Consider the following 19528-nt stretch of genomic DNA (forward strand, 5'->3'; position numbering starts at 1 on the left):
TGGCTGCAATGTCCTTTGTGAAAGTCACTCGTGGATAGAAAGGAAGGCCGTGAGCATGACTCCCAGGAGGTTCCCGCTGAGGTGGGAGTGCGCTATCCGGGGAGGGTGGAACAGGTCCGCGCCTGCTCCTCAGCCCGGGGCCTTGTCTTTCTTCAGGAGGGACCATCGCACCCCTCAGGGGCAGAAAGAGCCCGGCCCTGGGCATCCCCCAGGGGCAGGGAGGGAAGGTGGTTTCATGCATCATCAGGGTTTGGCGCACAGAGTCCTCCCCCAGGCAGAGGCCACAGGCCGGCAGGTGCCTCCAGAGGCCCAGCAGGGGACACCAACGGCCTGAGGGGGTGGCTATCATGACACAAGGCAGCTGACACTGGTCTCAGCCTGTGGAGCAAAGCGGGGGGGGGGGGGGGGGGGGGGGCGGTCCCGGTGGGGACTGGAGACAGCAAGTTCCCTCTGAAAGGGGCGGCAGCCACACACGCGGCTGGCTGGCTGCGGCCGTGGAAAAGGAGAACCTGAGCTGCCAGATGGTCCATTCCTCCAAAGCAGCGGCGGTCTGGCCTTGACGCCAAGTCTCCGATTTGGGAAGGGATTTCAATGAAAACTACCGCAAAGGCTACAGAAAACTACCGTAAAACCGTGACGCTACGGGCTCAATCAGATCTGCCCGGCAGTCCCAGTTCCCCCGAGCACCCCACATTTGATGCAACCTTGCAAATGTTTGTGCCCATTTTAAAGATGGTAAAACTGAGGCTCACAGAGGCGAAGTCCTCGAACCTGGGTCGTCCAACGCCTGCATGTCTACAACCCAGACTCAGGAAGCAGGTCCCCTGCATCTTCAGCGGGGCGGGCAGTGCTGGGACAGGAGGCCGGAGGAGGTCCGAGGAAGGCCCAGCGTGAAAGGCCTTCAAGGAGGTCGGGCCGCTTGCCATTCCCAGGCTCATAAAACACTCCCAGGCTTCTGTCACTTAATCACGCGTGAGTGCTGCCAGCTGGGTCCTTCCCTGCAACCCTGCCATCCCCTGCAGAAATGCCCCTCTTCTCCCAGACCACACTTCATAGAGCCCCTGGAGAACTTTCTCTTTGGAGGAGGCCAAGGTGTCATGTCAGCCTCTGGCCACCTTCCGGACAGCGTACACTTCCCCTGTCCACGGGAGCACCAAGGGGCCCCTTCATTGTTTGCTTGCTTTTTCTTTTTTTGTCATTGGGAATTTTAAAAATATATATTTTTATTAATTTCAGAGGAGAAGGGAGAGGGAAAGAGAAACATCAATGATAAGCGATTCATGGACCAGCTGCCTCCTGCACGCCCCCTACTGGGGATCTAGCCGCAACCAGGCATGTGCCCTTGACAGGAATTGAACCCGGAACCCTTCAGTCTGCAGGCCGACGCATAATCCACGGAGCCAAACCAGCTAGCGCTCCTTCTTTTCTTTCGGACGCAACAAAATCATGACCAGTAACTCCGGGTCCTTGAAAGAGCTTCTTTTTTGCTCCCAATGCCCGCCCCCCGCCCCCCAAAAAACACACCCCACAAAAAAAATATATTGTACTTCAAGGTCCACTTCTGGTCCTCATCTCTGTGAGAGAAAGAGGAGAGATAAGAGGGAAACCAAGGCATAGAGTGGGGACTGATTTGCCAAAAGACACATTCCCTTGGCAGGGCTCGGACGAGCTGGCAGAACCACGCACTAGGCTATTTTTAAAAGTCCAGGAGCCTTCCTGAATTGTACATAATAAAGATAAGTGGCGTTTCCTTCCAGTGGTGCCGAGGAGTGCACCGAGGGATGAAGGGAGGTTCTAGGCAACCTTGACCTTTCCAGTTAGAGTCTTTTCTTTCTTTTTTAAAAAATATATTTTTATTAATTTCAGAGAGGAAGAGAGATAGAGAAACATCAGTGAGGAGAGAGAATCATTGACCGGCTGCCTCCTGCACGCCCCACACTGGGGACTGAGCCTGTAATCCATGCATGTGCCTTGAACGGGAATCGAACCCTGACTTCCTGGTTCATAGGTTGACGCTCAACCACTGAGCCACGCCGGCCGGGCTAGAGCCTTTTCATCTTGCAATTCCCTATAGATGGGGAGCGAGAAAGGCGAGTGGGAGGGGATGACGGGAGGAGACCCTAGAGGAAGGGAAAGTGCCCTGCACAAGCCAGGGCCTCCAGGAGGGTGTGTGTGCGTGAACTTTCGGGCGTGTGTTACCTGGATGCTTGGTTTTTTGCAAGCTATTTTGGTAGGAGTATTGTTTTTAAAAGAGAGCTGCTTTAAAATACACACTGAGTGGCCAGATTATTATGATCTCTGAATGCATAATAATCTGGCCACTCAGTGTGTGTGTGTGTGTGTGTGTGTGTGTGTGTGTGTGTGTGTGTAGATGTGTGTGTGTGTATAGATGTATGTGTGTGTGTGTGTATATATATATATATATGTGTGTGTGTGTGTGTGTGTATATATATATATATATTAGAGGCCCAGTGCATGAATTCGTGCATGGGTGGGGTCCGGCCAGCCTGGCCAGGGGGAGGAGACATGGGCGGTTGGCCGGCCTGCCTGCTGGTCGAACTCCTGGTCGAGGAGACAATGTGCATATTAGCCTTTTATTCTATAGGATATACACTGAGTGGCCAGATTATTATGTGTTCAGAGATCATCATAACCTGGCCACTCAGTGTATATATTTGTATTGACTTCAGAGGGGAAGGGAGAGGGAAAGAGAGATAGAAACATCAATGATGAGAGAGAATCACTGATCAGCTGCCTCCTGCACGCCCCCTACTAGGGACCCCCCGCAACGCAGGCGTGTACCCTGACCGGGAATGGAATAGGTGACCTCCTGGTTCCTGGGTGGACGCTCAACCACTGAGCCACACCCGCTGGATGAGAAGTCTTCTGTTTATACTTCAGTCTATGACACGCTCCTAAGAGAACCTTTGTGACCCCGGTTTCGCTCTCTTCTCTCCCGTCTCCCCAACCCACTGTGGCTCTCCATGTAATCAGCATGTTTACTGAGCCCCTTCTCGGTGCCTGGCGCTGCCATGCCCAGAGGTTCCATCAAGGCACGAGGAAGAGCGTCCCCTGCTGACAGCGCTCTCGCAGACACGGTGAGCGTTCCTAAAACCCGTGGACTTCCTGTAAGAAGTGTGGCAGGCATCACCCCCACCAGGGAACACAGGACAAGACGGCCAGGATGCTCTCTGTGCGCAGGGACAGCGGCGTTGCGACAGGAAGCAGAGTGGCTATGGTGGGCAGACCAAGCCGATTTTCAAAAAAAAAAAGGCTAAAACTACAAAGAAGGTTGTGCCGAGGCTTGAATGCGTTGAGCCCAACTGCAGATCTAAGAGAATGCTGGCTGTGAAGAGATGCGAGCATTCTGAACTGGGAGGAGGTAAGGAGAGAAAGGGTCAAGTTCTCCAGTTCTAAGCTTCATATTTTGTCTTATGATATGACCATAAAATCCTGATATGTTCCCTTCAAAAAAACAACAGCAAAGGAACAAGGAAGACCCCGTCCTGGCCCTCAGGGGGCCCGCAGTTTAAGAGCGAGGCAGACAAGAGCCCGGGAGATGGCAATTCCGTGGGGTAAGCAGGCGGACAGGGGAAGTGGACACGGAGTGGGCGAGGGGGAGCCCCAAGCAGCAAGGGGGGCGGGCCGGTGGGAGGAGTGGGGGAACGGATTCTGCAAGCAACGAGGTCTCAGATTGGAGGGCGGCTTGGGAATTGGACAGGGAACACGGACAAGTGAGTGTTTCTGGCAGAGGACACCGCCTGGACAGGGCCATGGAGGTGGGCCTGCCTCTGGCAATCGCTGAAAAGCTGCAGTTTGAGCTAAGGAAGGAAGGCACGCTCCACCCTGCGGAGGACTTCGGGGGAGTTCTGGAGCCAAGCACAGAACGGTTCCTAAAGAGACAACCAGCCAAAACTGGTTTGGCTCAGTGGATAGAGAGAGCGTCAGCCTGCGGACTCAAGGGTCCCAGGTTCGACTCCGGTCAAGGGCATGTACCTTGGTTGCGGGCACATCCCCAGTAGGGGGCGTGCAAGAGGCAGCTGATGGATGTTTCTCTCTCATCGATGTTTCTAACTCTCTATCCCTCTTCCTTCCTCTCTGTAAAAAATCAATAAAATATATTTAAAAAAAAAAAAAAAAGAGACAACCAGCCCAAAATGGCGTCACTGGTGCTAAGCCCCCCATCGGCCAATCGAGGCTTCATGGCAGCCTGTCTCAGGAATGTGACCTTTACCCGTCAATCCGGACTTGCCTGGTCAGCACCAGAGAGCGAGGTCATTGGCAGGACAGACCCCAGTCCTCCCCCCGAAGGGCAGTGGCCTCGCCTCCAACAATCCCTTCTTTGTTAGAAGCCTCCTCTTAGCTCCCTCTCCTGCCTATAAAAGCCTCCCACTTCTTTCTACAGCTCCTGAGAGCGCCTTTCTGCTTCCCAGATGGGACGCTGCCCAACGCACGGATCAGTGAATAAAGCCAATTAGATCTCCGAATTTCCTTAGTTGGATTTTTTTTTTTTTTTTTTAAACAGGACCGATGTGGCCGCCGCCATAAGTCAAGGCTGGGAACCTGGAAAATCATTGGAAATCATTGTTCTCAGATTTAAACTGCTCAAAGCATTGGCCATGCATGCTCTCCTATCCTCAGGGGACTCAGAATGCGGGGTGGAGAACGAAGTGGAACATGGTGGGACACGGTCCTTCCAATGAAGGACATGCACACTAGGGAGAAGCATAGAACCCGAGACGAACTGGCTTTAAAAATTTTTTTTTAATATAATTTTATTGATTTCAGAGGGAGGAAGGGAGAGGGAGAGAGAGCTAGAAGCATCAATGATGAGAAAGAATCATGGATTAGCTGCCTCCTGCACACCCCCTACTGGGGATGGAGCCTGCAACCCAGGCACGTACCTTTGACCAGAATCGAACCCAGGACCCTTCCGTCGGCAGGCCGATGCTCTATCCACTGAGCCAAACCGAACTGGCTTTTATTTTTTATTTTTTAAAAAATATATTTTATTGATTTTTCACAGAGAGGAAGGGAGAGGGATAGAGAGTTAGAAACATCGATGAGAGAGAAACATTGATCAGCACACCTCCTGCACACCCCCTACTGAGGATGTGCCTGCAACCGAAATACATGTCCTTGACCGGAATCGAACCTGGGACCTTTCAGTCCACAGGCCGACGCTCTATCCACTGAGCCAAACCGGTCAGGGCCTGAACTGGCTTTTAAATGATAACTTACAGAGGGCAAAGAATACCCATTTTCTCTCTCTCTCTCTCTCTCTCTCTCTCTCTCTCACACACACACACACACACACACACACACACACACACACACTGGCCCAGTGAACTAGGCAGAGCATTATATTTTTTTCTATTATTTTTTTTTTCACAGAGGAGGAAACTGAGGCTCAAAGAGGAAAAGCATCTAAGGTTATCGGCTCATTCATTCATTCATTCATTCACCGGCTCAGAAAACTCGCATAGAGCACCTGCTGCTGGCAGGCTGGTCTAGGCACCGCGGATATGGGGTGGTGATGAGTAACACAGACGCAGTTCTCCCTACGCACGCACGCACGGGAGCCAGGGCTCAGAGCCCCGCGCCCTGCCCAGTACCCAGCCCTGCAGATTGGATACGCTGTCTCCAGCGGGCGGCTGCTTCCTGCCCCTCAGCCTTGTCAGCACAAGCCCCACACGAACCATCGGAGGAAACAGCAGCACAGCTGCTCTGCCATGTGTCTCCCTGCGAGACAAGATGCAGGCCCAGGTCTTCGTGGGAAGCCCCTCCCACTTAGAAACCATACCCACCAAAGGTGGTTCTGGACCTGGATTCTTTGCGTCACCGGGAGATTTTTCCCAGTCCCCCTCCATCCCCGGTACCAGCCTAAAGCGAATGCAGGGAAACCCTCACCTTTTGCAAGTCTTCCCTCTGAACACTGTCTGATGAACAGAGGGATGGGATCAAACTTCTTCCAACGCAAAAGGGGGACGATGGGAGGGGAGGAGGGGGTGCGCGGGGAGTGAGCAAGGGAAGAGAAGACACTGGGTCCTTGCTTTGCCCCCTGCACCGTTCAGCTGTGAGTCAACTCTGCCCACGGTCTGCAGGCCGGCAAACCCACCAGACAGACATCCCTCCAAGGCGCTCGGGAGGGAGAGGCTGGTGGCCTGGCTGCCCAGAGCCTGGGCAATGTTATTTCCTGGGGCAGGGCAAGTCACAAAGGATGAAAGCTGATGACTGAATGTCTGGGGCCGGGTGGGAGGCCTCGCCAGGAGGTGGGGGTGGAGCGGTGGGAAGGGAGGAGGGGTGGAGACTTGGCTGGTTCTGCACAGACAAATCTCTTCATTTTTCCAGACTGGAAAAAGCTGTGCACATTTGCAGAGAGTCACGGTATTTACTACGCTTCCTGGCTCAACAGATTTCTTTCTGTCATTCAGTCAGACGCAGCTTGTATTTTTCATAGCCAGAGCCCAGCAGACCGTGGGGGCTCCCCCCCCCGCACCCCCCCGCCCACCCCAGCCACCTTGCGTTAAAAAATAAAACCCACATCACCAGGAACTCCCGAAGCCCAGCTCACATGGGCAGCAGGTGTGGGTGGGTGGAGGGGAGCATGCTGCAGCTGAAAACCCATGTTCAGACAAACCGTGTCAACTCCGTGCAAGTGTTTAATGACACCCCTTACTTTCCCAGCACGCACTGTTTCCCGAGCAGTCCTAAGAACCGACTGCTCGAGCAGAAATGGTGGTATACGGCAGGTTCGGGGGAGGAGGAGGATTATTTTTTTAAAAATATATTTTATTGATTTTTTACAGAGAGGAAGGGAGAGGGAGAGAGAGTTAGAAACATCGAAGAGAGAGAAACATCCATCAGCTGCCTCCTGCACCCCCCCACCCCACTGGGGATGTGCCCGCAACCAAGGTACATGCCCTTGACCGGAATCGAACCTGGGACCCCCGAGTCAGCAGGCCGAGGCTCTATCCACTGAGCCAAACCGGTTAGGGTGGGAGGAAAAGGATTTTTAAGAAAGTGCTTAATAAGCCTGGCTGGCGTGGCTCAGCGGTTGAGCTTCAACCCAGAAACCAAGAGGTCCCTGGTTCGATTCCTGGTCAGGGCATATGCCCGGGTTGTGGGCTCGATCCCCAGTGTAAGGTGTGCAGGAGGCAGCCGATCCATGATTCTCTCTCATCATTGATGTTTCTCTCTCTCCCTTTCCCTTCCACTCTGAAATCAATAAAGATACATTTTTAAAAAAATAAAAGTACTTAATAGTAATTTTTAAAAAATCCCTTCTTGCCAAAATGTGTCTATCCAGAGTTCAGATCTAGAAGTGTTTCTGGCCAGATGTCAGAATAGAAAACGATGTGTTGAAGCCCTGTATGCTAGGATATTAATTCAACCCAACAAACATTAACTGAGCACTTACTATGTGCAAGGCACAGTGCTAGGGATGGAGATGTACAAGCTCAGCCAACTTAGCAGGCACGGTCCTTTTTTTTTTTTTTTTTAAATCCTCACCTGAGGGTATTTTTTCCATTGATTTTTAGAGGGAGTGGAAGGGAGGAAGAGAGAGAGAGAGAGAGAGAGAGAGAGAGAGAGAGAGAGAGAATGAGTAACACTGATGTGAGAGACACATAAATTGGTTGCTTCCCACATGTGCCCCAACCAGGGCTGGGGATCGAACCTGCGACCCTCCGGTGTGTGGGGGAGCAGACGCTCTAACCATTCAGCCACACCGGCGAGGGCTGCACTTTCCATTTTTAATAGAAAGTGGCCTGTGAACCCAAAGGCCAATGGTGGAATTGCAGACAGCAGGGATGCGTCAGGTCAGTGAGAAAAGTCTTGCGGGGATGGGAGCGGGGAGAGCTTTCCCGGGCCCCTTCATGTCAGACTCCTTGGTTCCTGCGTGTGCAATGCCAGTCAAACCACCACCCTGAATTTCAGTCATCCAATCTCGCTCAAACAACCTCAGAGTCTGGGCGGAGGGGGGGGGGGGGTCGGGGGTCGGGGCGGGGGCTCATCTTCAGAGATGACGTAATGACAGATTCAGGAGAGTAAATACGCAAACACCCCCGGTGACACAGGTTAGCCTCGCCCAATGCCACGGAACAGAGCCTCTGACCTGCTCCTCTCCTTGGGTTGGCAAAGCGCAAGTCATCTTGCATTCATTTAAAGAGAGAGAGGTCACGCCGGCTTCTCCTCCAACCTGCTTCTGAGCCAGGAGCCTTGGGGAGGTGGAGGAATGCCGTGGGCCGAGGGGAGTGAGAGAGGGTCTCCAGAGGCTCGGGGGGAGCCGGGGGAGCCAGGAATTCTCTACAGTCCAAGTGGACCGTGCCAGATGTAGCTCCTTTTTTTTTTTTCCTTTCTTTTAAAAAACTATTATGGGTTTCCTTTCCAAAGTGGAAATGCAGGGATGGAAACACGAGTTTAAGTTGCTATGGAAATAGGAGTTGGCTGGGGCCTGCAGGAGCAGCCGCTGGAGTGGCCCTGTGACAGAGGGGGCTTCCGGTGGGGGGATCGGAGAGCAATGGGCTTCAGCAGGGAGGAGGAGGAAGAGGGAAGGAGAGGGGAAAGGAGGCAGGCTGTGTCACCGGACTCTCAGCCCATGCATTCTGCAGACATTTGGAGTGTTATGGAATGGCGTGTGTGTGTGTGTGTGTGTGTGTGTGTGTGTGTGTGTGTGTGTGTGTGGCATGTGCAATGCCAGTCAAACCACCAAACCCACAGGCCAAAAAATAACCGCCAAGAAGCAAAATAAATCCAATGCCAGCAAACGAACAAAGTTTCACTGGTAGGTCTAGAAAACCCTAAGTTTGTTGGATGACAGAAGGGGTGAGGCCTGCCATTGATGAGCCATCCTGGCGGTGGGGGACATGACTGAGCAAGGCTGGGACCCTCTCATACTATGCTCCCTCACCCCAATATTATCCTCACACATCTCCTCCAGCTGAAGCTGGTGTGGGCCAGCAACACAGGCCCCGAAACCCCCACAGGGTTGGCAAGACGAGGGGGAGAGTAAGCTGGCTGTTCAGTTTCATCTGCACCTCTGGTGGCTGTTTCTGTGCAAGGTGGAACATCTCCATGACCTCGGGCTCTGAGGTTTTTTTCACTTGAGGCTTCAAAGGGATCTCCTGTTCTCAGCATCCCATTCTGGGGAGATGCTTTGAGTAGGCCTATGGTGACTTCAGGCTTTTGCTGGAAACCTTAGCAGGGCCCGCCAGAGGGAATATTATGCTTTTCCCACTCCTACTCCCAATATGAGAAACCACCAGGCCCTTTCCTCCCATCCTGGTGGGGGTGAGTGGACAGGGGGACCTCACATTCACGAAGGGACTAAAAGTTGGGTTTTTTTCCCCACTCCATATAATCCTATTAATGTCTGTATATGCGGTCCCCAAAAAACATTGAGAGCGTCATAGAGTTAAAATTGACCAACTTTCTTGTGTCTCATTGTGAATTTCTTTTGTCGGTGTATATATATGTGGTCATAAATACATATATATATTTCAATATATCGGAAGCCTCAAAAGTGGAAGTGAGATAAAAAACTAATAAAATACTTAGGAATAAATTTAAACAAGGACACTGAAAATTGCAAAACATTGCTAAAAAAATTTACAAGATACAAATAAATGGCAAGACATCCCATGTTCATGGACTGGAAGACTTATTATTAAGATGTCAATACTATCCAAAGTCAACTATGGATTCAATGCAATCTCTATCCCAATGATATTCCCCCCTCCCCCCAATCTTAAAAAAGAGGAACAAAGTGGGAAGATACAAACTTTCTGATTTCGAAACTTACTCCAAAGGCAGAGTTATCAAACCAGCGTGCTATCAGCATACAGACAGACATAGGGACCAATGGGATAGAATAGGAAGCCTAGGAAGAAACCATTGCAGATATTGTCAAATGATTTTCAACAGGGTGCCAAAACCATCCAATAGGGAAAGGACAGTCTTTTCAACAAATGGTGCTGGGAAAACCAGATATTCACATGCAAAAGAATGAAGTTGGACCCTTACTTTATACCATATACAAAAATTACCAAAATTAGATCAAAGACCTAAACACAAGATCTAAAACTATAAACTCCTATGAGAAAACAAAGAAGAAACAAATTCTCATGATACTAGATTTGGCAATGATTTCTTGGATGAGGCACCAAAAGAATAGGTAACAAAAGAGAAAACTAGAGCCTGGCCGGTGTGACTTAGGAGTTGAGCTTTGACCTATGAACCAGGAGGTCACAGTTGGCTTCCTGGTCTGGGCACATGCCCGGGTTGTGGGCTCAATCTCCATGGGGGTGTGCAGGAGGAGCCGATCAGTAATTTTCTCTCATCATTGATGTTTTTATCTCTCTCTCCCTCTCTGAAATCAATAAAAATAAATCTATCTATCTATCTATCTATCTATCTATCTAAAAGCTTAAGCGACCGTTTGACCATTAGCTATGATGTGTACTGACCACCAGGGGGCAGACGCTCAGTGCACAGGCATGGACACATGGAACAGACTGGTGAATCTCAGAGGGAAGGGGGAGGGGAGGGCAGGAATAGATTAACCAAAGATCTTATATGCATACTAGAGGCCTGGTGCATGGATTCGTGCACCGGTGGGGTCCCTTGGCCTGGGCCTGGGGGGATCGGGCCAAAACCGGCAGTCCGACATCCCCCAAGGGGTCCTGGATTAGGAGAGAGCGCAGGCCAGGCCGAGGGACCCCCACCAGTGCACAAATCTGTGCACCGGGCCTCTAGTATTTAGATATAAGAGAAAAAAAAACTAGATAAATTGAACTTCATCAAAAATTTTAAAACGTTTGTGCATGCAGCCTATAAAGGAAGGAAGCCCAGCATCCCAGCAAACTGCTTCTTGGCTGCAAGAAGTCGTTACTGGGAGGGACACGGCAAGTCACCCGCGAATGTGGGGGAGAATCCCTCGGCGGAATGCACACCCAACGTCTATGATTATTGATCTGCAAAAGTTCTTAGAGACAGGACAGGATGTGCCTCTGGTCAAAGCAGGAAGAGGAAGGCCTGGAAATCAAATCAAGACTTGACCATGAATTAAAAAAAAAAAAAAAAAAAAAAAAAAAGCCCGGTCAATTGTATTAACAGAGGCTAACCGAGTATTAGGTAGAGACAGATAGTGATGTCCCAGGAGCTCAGGAAAAAGCAGTACGAAAGAGCAAGTCTTTGAGAGTCTGCCTTGTGTCCCATGTTGTCCAGCGTGGTGGGACCTTGGGAAACCTGAGCATCACAGGCAGACCAGCGGCTGGCCAGTGTTCTGGAACACTCTTTTTTTTAAATGAGGGCAACTGTGATAGAGGAGTATTATTTTATTTTAAATGTTTTTATTGATTGAGAGAGAGAGAGAAACATGGATCGGTTGCTTTCTGCACACCCGCTACTGGGGATTGAGTCTGTAATCCAGGCATGTGCCCTGCCTGGGAATAGAACCTGTGACCTCTTGGTTCATGGGACTAAGCTCAACTGAGCCACAAGGACCAGGGTCTGGAAGATTCTCTTTTTATTTTTTTATTGATTTCAGAGAGGAAGGGAGAGGGAGAGAGAGAGAGAGAGAAACATCAATGATGAGAGAGAATCATGGACCGGCCGCCTCCTGCATGCCCCACACTGGGGATGGAGCCCGAAACCTGGGCATGTGCCCTGGGGATGGAGCCCGAAACCTGGGCATGTGCCCTGACCAGGAGTCAAGCCATGACCTCCTGGTTGGTGGGTGGACGCTCAACCACGGACAGGCGCGGAATACTCTCTTGATGAGGATCTCAAGATCGGTCCACAGAACCGCAGGCAGGTGCGATAATTGATTCGTCACGTCTACCGTGAGCCCAGGGATGGGGCATTAGACCCGGCCTTCTGGACCCTCGGGTCCCCGGGAGGACGCAGAAATCTGAGCCTGCCCTGGCTACTAAAGTCATTCCTCGCGCTCCGCTTGCTCTGATGCCATGAATACCAGCCTTCTCACTGGAAGCCGGCTTTCCACACGGGCTTCCCTGCAGGGAGGAGAATGTGCTGACAAGCTGACACGGAGTTTCCAGGCCTCTTCCCAGTGCCTGTCCCTTCGTGACTTCGTAGATTTGTGGTCTGGCTTCCTCGCCGGGCTCCTGTGAATTTGGTGAGTCTGTCCCTTTCAGCCTGTTGAGCAACACGTGCACTGAAGGCGCTCGGCCTCCGGCTTGCCAGGAACGAGCCTCGGCAGCCTCCAGCGCCCCGGGATGCTGGCTGGGAAGGGCCCTCTCTGGGTGCCCAGCCTCCCTCTGGACATCACCATCTAGCTGCCCTTTGCCTCTTCCATCCCTCCAACCACAGGCATGTACCCTGAGCCGGAATGAGCTGTGCGAGGCCTCCTCCACTCGCCCCACCCCCCCAAAAAAATTCTACAGCAACAAAAATAACTTTATAAGTTCTCTTGAATAAAAAAAAAAAAAAACAGAATAGGGAAGAAAGAAACCCTGTGTTTGGGGGAAGATGCCGAGAACACACAGAGAAAAAGCAGAAGGAACTGGCAAGGTTTATTCCAGAGCAGGGGAGACCCTCGAGGGGCAGCGGTTCCTGTCACCACCTACCTGACGGACGGTAGTGATGGGAAAGGGATGGATTTGTTCCCTAGGGTTCCAGAAGAAAGCCTGCCGACCAAGGGGCAGGAGAGCCAGGAGGCGGATTTTGGCTAGATACCAAAGAGGAACCGTGTACGGCAGGTTTCCTCTCATTCAAATATCATCTTCACGTGGTTTTTTTTCTCCTTTTTTTTTCAAGTGCATGAGAAACAGTGTATGAGAAAAGCGATTCGGAGCATGAACTCTGGCGTGGGCTGTCTGGGTTCCCTTTCCGGTTCTCCGCTACATAGGGATGGGCAAGTGACTGAACTTCCCTCGGCCTGTGTTCTCAGCTAATAATAGTCCCTACCTCAAATAGTGCTTGACCCCTGGGGTTGTGTTGAGGAGTAATGACGCTAGACACGTAACGTGCTTAGAAGAGCACCCGGCACATAGGAAGTGCTCAGTAAGGGTGGCGATGATTATTTTTTATTATGTTCTCACTAGAGGCCCAGTGCACGAAATTCGTGCACCGGGGAGGGGGGGGGTCCCTCAGCCCAGCCTGCACCCTCTCCAATCCGGGACCCCTCGGGGGATGTCCGACTGCCGGTTTAGGCCCGATCCCACTCGCAATCCGGGACTGCTGGCTCCTAACCGCTCACATGCCTGCCTGCCTTCCTGATGCCCCTAACCACTCTGCCTGCCTTCCTGATGCCCCTAACTGCTCCCCTGCCTGCCTGATCTCCCTAACCGCCTCTGCCTGCTGGCCTCGTTGCCCCTAACTACCTCTGCCTCAGCCCCTGCCACAGTGGCTTTGTCTGGAGGGGCATCTGGTCTAGTTAGCATATTACCCTTTTATTAGTATAGATACCACCTTTTCTATTTAATATGTTTCTTTAAGTAGACACATTTAAAATATATATTTTTAAATTAATTTCAGAGCGGAAGGGAGAGGGAGAGAGTGATAGAAATGTCAGTGATGCAAGAGAATCATTGATCAGCTGCCTCCTATTGGGGACTGAGCCTGCAAACCAGGCATATGCCCAGACTGGGAATTGAATGTGACCTTCTGGTTCATAGGTCAATGCTCAACTACTGAGCTGCGCCGGCTGGGCAGTAGACACATTTTTTAATTTAATTTTTCAATATCAGTTTATATTCCATATTATTCTGTGTTAGTTTCAGGTGGACAGCATAGTGGTTAGACAATCATATACTTTACAGAGTGGTCCCCCCAACATCTCCAGCGCCCCACCCATACTTGTTATTACAATTTTATTCAGTATATTCTCTGTGCTGTACTTTACATCCCTGTGACTATTTTGTAACTATGCATTTGTACTTTTAAAAAACAACATTTTTATTGATTCCAGAGAGGAAGAGAGAGATAGAAACATCAATAATGAGAGAGAATCTTTGATCGGCTGCCTCCTGCACGCTCCCTACTGGGGATCGAGCCCACAACCTGGGCATGTGCCCTTGATCGTAATCGAACCTGGGACCCTTCAGTCCACAGGCCAACGCTCCATCCACTGAGCCAAACCGGCCAGGGCTGAATTTGTACTTGTTAATCCCTTCACCTTTTTCGCCCAGTCTCTCTCAGGTAACCATCAATCTGTTCTCTGTATCTGAGTCTGTTTCTGTTTTGTTTGTTCATTTATACTGTTCTTTAAATTCCACACATAAGTGAAATCATATGGTATTTTAAGTAGACACATTATTTGCATACATTTATTTTTTTAAAAACACTTTATATCGTTATTGCGAGTGCGAAGCCAGCAACACTTGCCACATATAGGTGGGAACTGTAAAGATAAACATAAAACACAGCGCTGTTACTAAATCTTAGCTCCTGTTGCCCGTCCACTGCCCTGGGTTTGAGGCCTGCTGATTTACACAAAGAGGAAGATGAGCAAGTGTGACGGGAACATTCTGGTACTTCCCTGAGACTTCTTCTGTTGACTGTGGTCAGAAGGAAGAGTCTGCCAAGTTCAAGGAAGTGAAAGGCCAGTGTGGCTGGAGCCCCTGCTCCTGGGAGAGAGCAGCAGAGGGCTGGAGAGGGAGGCCCTAACCCGGTCTGAGACGTCGTGGGCTTTAGTGCCAAGACTCTGTGCCCCAGCAACTCACCCCAGAGAGCCCCCAGTGGGATGGCAGCACACTAGACCAGCGGTCGCCAACCTTTCGGAACTCACGGACCACCAGTGGGTCTGGGGACCACCGGTTGGCGACCGCTGCACTCGACAACAGTCAGAAACACTTTGTAGCCCACCTGGACTCATCAGCGACACCCCAAGGCCACCTACGGGTTCCAGATGCACTGCTGCCTCTCCCTTCTTTCTGCCTGAAGGCATTTTCTGGCCCCAGGCAGGTTAGCAGGCAGTGTGCAGAACGGACCGGAAGTGCATGTGAGCCCAGCAGCGTGGCTCAGGGGTTGAGCATCGGCCTACGAACCAGGAGGTCACGGTTCGATTCCCGGTCAGGGCACAGGCCCAGGTTGCAGGCTCCATCCCCAGTGTGGGGCGTGCAGGAGGCAGCTGATGCACGGTTCTCTCTCATCATTGATGTTTCTCTCTCTCTCTCTCCCTCTCCCTTCCTCTCTGAAATCAATAAAAAGATATATTAAAAAAAAAAAAAGAAGAAGTGCATTGTGTAGCAACGCTCCATCAATGAGGGATGGGGAGGTGGGAAAATACCCCGGCTTCCTTGTCTCCTTGGGGGACATACCATCTCTCCAATGGTCCTTGGAGGAACCGAGCTCCGTTGCCCTGGGGGTAACCCAGTCATCACATCCTTTGTGGGCCTCCTCCCTTCCTGGGCTCAGCTCCCGCTCCCTGGGTTTCCCGGGACCCCCTCCCAAACAAGTTCCTGGCACCCAAATCCTTGCCTCATGATCTGCTTTTGGGGAAACCCCAACTATGGCACAGTTTGAAATTCTGACGATGGGATGAAGGAGCGGCTCAGTGAGAAAGTTCCATTGTCGGGGGGCATTCAACACATGGCCGAGCATGCGCAATAGAGCTTCAAGGCTCAGGTATTCAACTAGATGGACAGGTCACACTTTCTGACCCTTGGGTCCCCTGATTCTAGCGCAAGTCAGCAAACCACAGTCCACAGCCAGCCCCATGCCTATTTTTTTAAAAAAATGGTTTATTTATTTATGTTTTATTTTAAAGAGAGAGGAAGGGAGAAGGGTAGAGAGATAGAAACACCAATCGGCTGCTTCCTGCACACCCACCCCCTACTGAGGATCAAGACTGCAACCCAGACATCTGCGCTGACTGGGAATCAAACCAGCAACCTCTTGGCTCCTGGGTCGACGCTCAACCACTGAGCCACACCGCCTGGGCAATGCCTGTGTTGCTTTTGTTTGTTTGTTTGTTTTTGTTGTTTTTTAAAAATGTATTTTATTGATTTTTTACAGAGAGGAAGGGAGAGGGACAGAGAGTTAGAAACATCGATGAGAGAGAAACATCGATCGGCTGCCTCCTGCACACCCCCTACTGGGGACGTGCCCGCAACCAAGGTACATGCCCTTGACCGGAATCGAACCTGGGACCTTTCAGTCTGCAGGCCGTCGCTCTATCCACTGAGCCAAACCGGTTTCGGCTTTTGGTGTTTTTTTTTTTAATACAGTCTCTGAGCTAAGAATGGTTTTTATACTTTTAAATGGTTGAGAAAAAAAAAATGGAAAGAAGAATACCATCTTGTGACCCAGGAAAGTGACATGAAATCCCAATTTCAGTGTCCCTAAATAAAGTTTTATTGGAACGCAGCGACACTCATAATACACTCATTTGTCTCCATGTGACCGCGGCTGCTTCTACTCTGTGATGGCAGCGTTGAGTAGTTGCCGCTGAAACCATATGGTCCATGAAGCTCAAACTATTTCCTATCCGGCCCCTTCCAGAAAGTGTCTGCTGGCCCCTGTTCAGATCACTGTCCTGCAGGGGCAGGAGGCAGATGGAGACCTAGTTGCTCCATAGATGGGGGAACCCAGCATCGTACTCGTATTTATGGGGTGTTTTTCCCATTCACTGGAGTGCGAGTCCATTGAGGGCTGGCTCCCCTTTGGGTCTTTTCACCATTTTATCTCTAGCGTCTTCCAGACTGCCTGGCACACAGTAGGCTCCCCACGGCCAATACATTTTGAACAAACAAATGAGTCAATTCAGGGACAGTGCTTCGTTGGCAGCCACGAGAGCGGGCGTTTCAGGACGCACCACATACAAGCCTGCCCGGTGCTCGGTGCTCTCCGCGGTCCCTCCGTCACCCAGGGGAGCCGCAGACGGTGGTACTTTTTTTTTTAAAAATATATTTTATTTATTATTTTTTTAAAAATATATTTTATTGATTTTTTACAGAGAGGAAGGGAGAGGGATAGAGAGCTAGAAACATCGATGAGAGAGAAACATCGATCAGCTGCCTCCTGCACACCCCCCACTGGGGATGTGCCCGCAACCAAGGTACATGCCCTTGACCGGAATCGAACCCGGGACCCTTCAGTCCACAGGCCGACGCTCTATCCATTGAGCCAAACCGGTTTCGGCCAGACTGTGGTACTTTTGTGCTTGGCTCTGGAGTCAGACTGCCTGGGTTCAAGTTCGGGATCTGCCTCTTACTATCATGCAACACCGAGCAACTTCCTCTTGTCATGACTACATTGGGCCTCTCTGAGCCCCAATGCAGTCATGACAGCCCTTCCTTGTAGGTTACGGCGGGGAGGCAAGGTGGCGATCCACAGCAAGCACTTAGCACCGTGTCTGGCACAGGCACGCCCTTAGTAAACATTACCTTTAAAAACATTTTTTAAAAATCCTCACCCGAGGATATTTTTTTTCCATTGATTTTTATAGAGAGTGGAAGAGAGAGGGAAAGACAGAGAGAAACATCGATGTGAGAGAAACACATCGATGGGTTGCCTCCTGCACGCGCCCGCACCAGGGCCCCAGCCAGGGAGGAGCCTGCAACCTAAGTACGTGCCCTTGGCTGGAATCGAACCCGGGACCCTTTGGGTCGACAGGCCGATGCTCTATCTCAGGGGTCCTCAAACTTTTTAAACAGGGGGCCAGTTCACTGTCCCTCAGACCTTTGGAGGGCCGGACTATAGTTTAAAAAAAAACAACTATGAACAAATTCCTATGTGCACTGCGGGCCCGGGACGAGTCGGCTGCTAAGCAGGACAGGCAGCAGCACCCGGCGGGCCGGATAAATGTCCTCGGCAGGCCGCATGTGGCCCGCGGGCCGTAGTTTGAGGACCCCTGCACTGAGCCAAACACGAAACATTACCTTTTATTGTGAATCATTCCCACACCAACTCTTAAGAGTTTTATGCTATCGTACCCATTTTGCAGACGAGGAAAATGAGGCTAGGGTGGCTCAGTGACTTCTGGGGGGTCCTATAAGGGAGGGCTGGTTCTGGGGACTCGAAGCCCATGCTGGTCCCCACTTTACTGTAATGTAAATATAAGGGGTCCCTTTTATTAGTCATAAGGGACCTTACTCGGACTGCTCAGCTGTATTTGCCACAATGAGGAGGGCAGCTCCAGCCGGGCCAGAACTTCTGTGGGATCAGGGTAAGGAGGAACCCGCCCTCCCCCTCACATACACACACAAACACACTTCCCAGGAGTCTTCCCTCATATCCCACATCAGTGTCTGTCTGCTCTCTGCCCACGTTCAAGTTCAGCCCTTTCAAAACCAGCCCTGTGGGGAGGGAGGGTGTGGCTTGGTTATCTTGGGTTGACAGCTCAAAGGCGGCAGAGGTATTTCCTGCTTAAAAGGCACATAGAACAAGAAGAAGAAAAGAAGAATCAGCAGTCTGGGCTGCCACACACGTCCTGGGGTTTTTTTTACAACCCTTTACATCCAGGGGCCGCAAACTTGGCTGCTACATGGAATCGCTTGGAAGCTTTTATTATTATTATTATTAATTATTATTATTTAAAAATATTTGTATTGACTTCACAGAGGAAGGGAGAGGGAGTGAGAGATAGAAACATCAACGATGAGAGAATCATGGATGGGCTGCCTCCTGCATGCCCCACACTGGGGATCGAGCCTGCAACCCGGGCATGTGCCCTGACCAGGAATCCAACCGTGACCTCCTGGTTCACAGGTCCACGCTCAACCCCTGAGCCACACGGGCCGGGCATGCTTGGAAGCTTTTCAATATCCAGATGCCCAGGCCTGGACCCAGACCACTCACACCGGAGTCTCTAGGGCACCAGACTTTAAAAACAAAACAAAAAAACAAAAAAACAAAAAACGAATCCCCAAGCGATGCCAATGTGCGGCCAAGTTTGAGAAATGGTGCCTCGGACCTTCCCAGCCAGCACTCAGCTGAAGTCCTCCTGCGCACCAGCCTCGCTTCTCTCCGTGGAGGACGTGCCGTCCCGGGCATCGGGCATGCTTTCCAGGGGAGGTTTGTGCGCCAGCGCCCTGGTGCTCTCTCTGCCCTGGGCCCGGCTGGGAGACGGCGGGTCTCCAGGTCCCGGTCGGTCGGCGACCACACGCGCGGCCGCTGCGACTTCCCGGGTGATCTCTGCCCACCGCACGCGGGGCTCGGCGGCGCCACGCGGCCCACCCCAACCAAGTTCCAGGGAAACGCCGGGGGCGCGGGGATCCTACCTTGGCCGCCGGCGCTGCCCGCCAGTCCCCGGGATCCGGAGGCTCAGGTTCGGAGGCTCCGGTTCGATCTGTCTGTCTGTCGCGGCTCCGCTGTCCTCTCTCCGGGCGCGGAGCAGCGCCCGCTGGAGCGCAGCGCCACCTCGTGGCCCCGGAGCGGCCGTGCGGGGCCGGGGCCTGGGAGGTGAGCGCTCAGTCCCCGGCGGAAATGCTGCCTCCGCTTCCCACGTGGGTGGTTTTCCAAGAAGCTAGGCATCCCAGCGCCAAGCCGGGGGTGGGGGTGGGGGGGGGGGGGGTGGGAACGCCCTCCCTGGCCAGAGGGCGCTGCGACCTGAACGTGCTGCTCT

At 51.7% G+C, this 19528-nt stretch overlaps 1 protein-coding gene across 2 annotated transcripts in view; it reads right to left on the reverse strand.

Annotated features, from left to right (window-relative positions):
- CHD9 (chromodomain helicase DNA binding protein 9) overlaps window positions 1-19301 on the reverse strand; it is a 170759-nt gene extending 151458 nt beyond the window's left edge. The window contains exon 1 of one of the 2 annotated variants that reach the window (XM_080643922.1): window positions 19185-19301. The gene's annotated coding sequence lies outside the window, so the exon portion shown is untranslated. The remainder of the gene's footprint in view (window positions 1-19184) is intronic. The other variant, XM_080643918.1, reaches the window with a different exon arrangement.
- Window positions 19302-19528: the final 227 nt, after the last annotated feature.

The sequence above is a fragment of the Plecotus auritus genome (genome assembly GCF_963455305.1).
Source record: "Plecotus auritus genome assembly, chromosome: 10".
Classification (NCBI taxonomy): Eukaryota; Metazoa; Chordata; class Mammalia; order Chiroptera; family Vespertilionidae; genus Plecotus; species Plecotus auritus.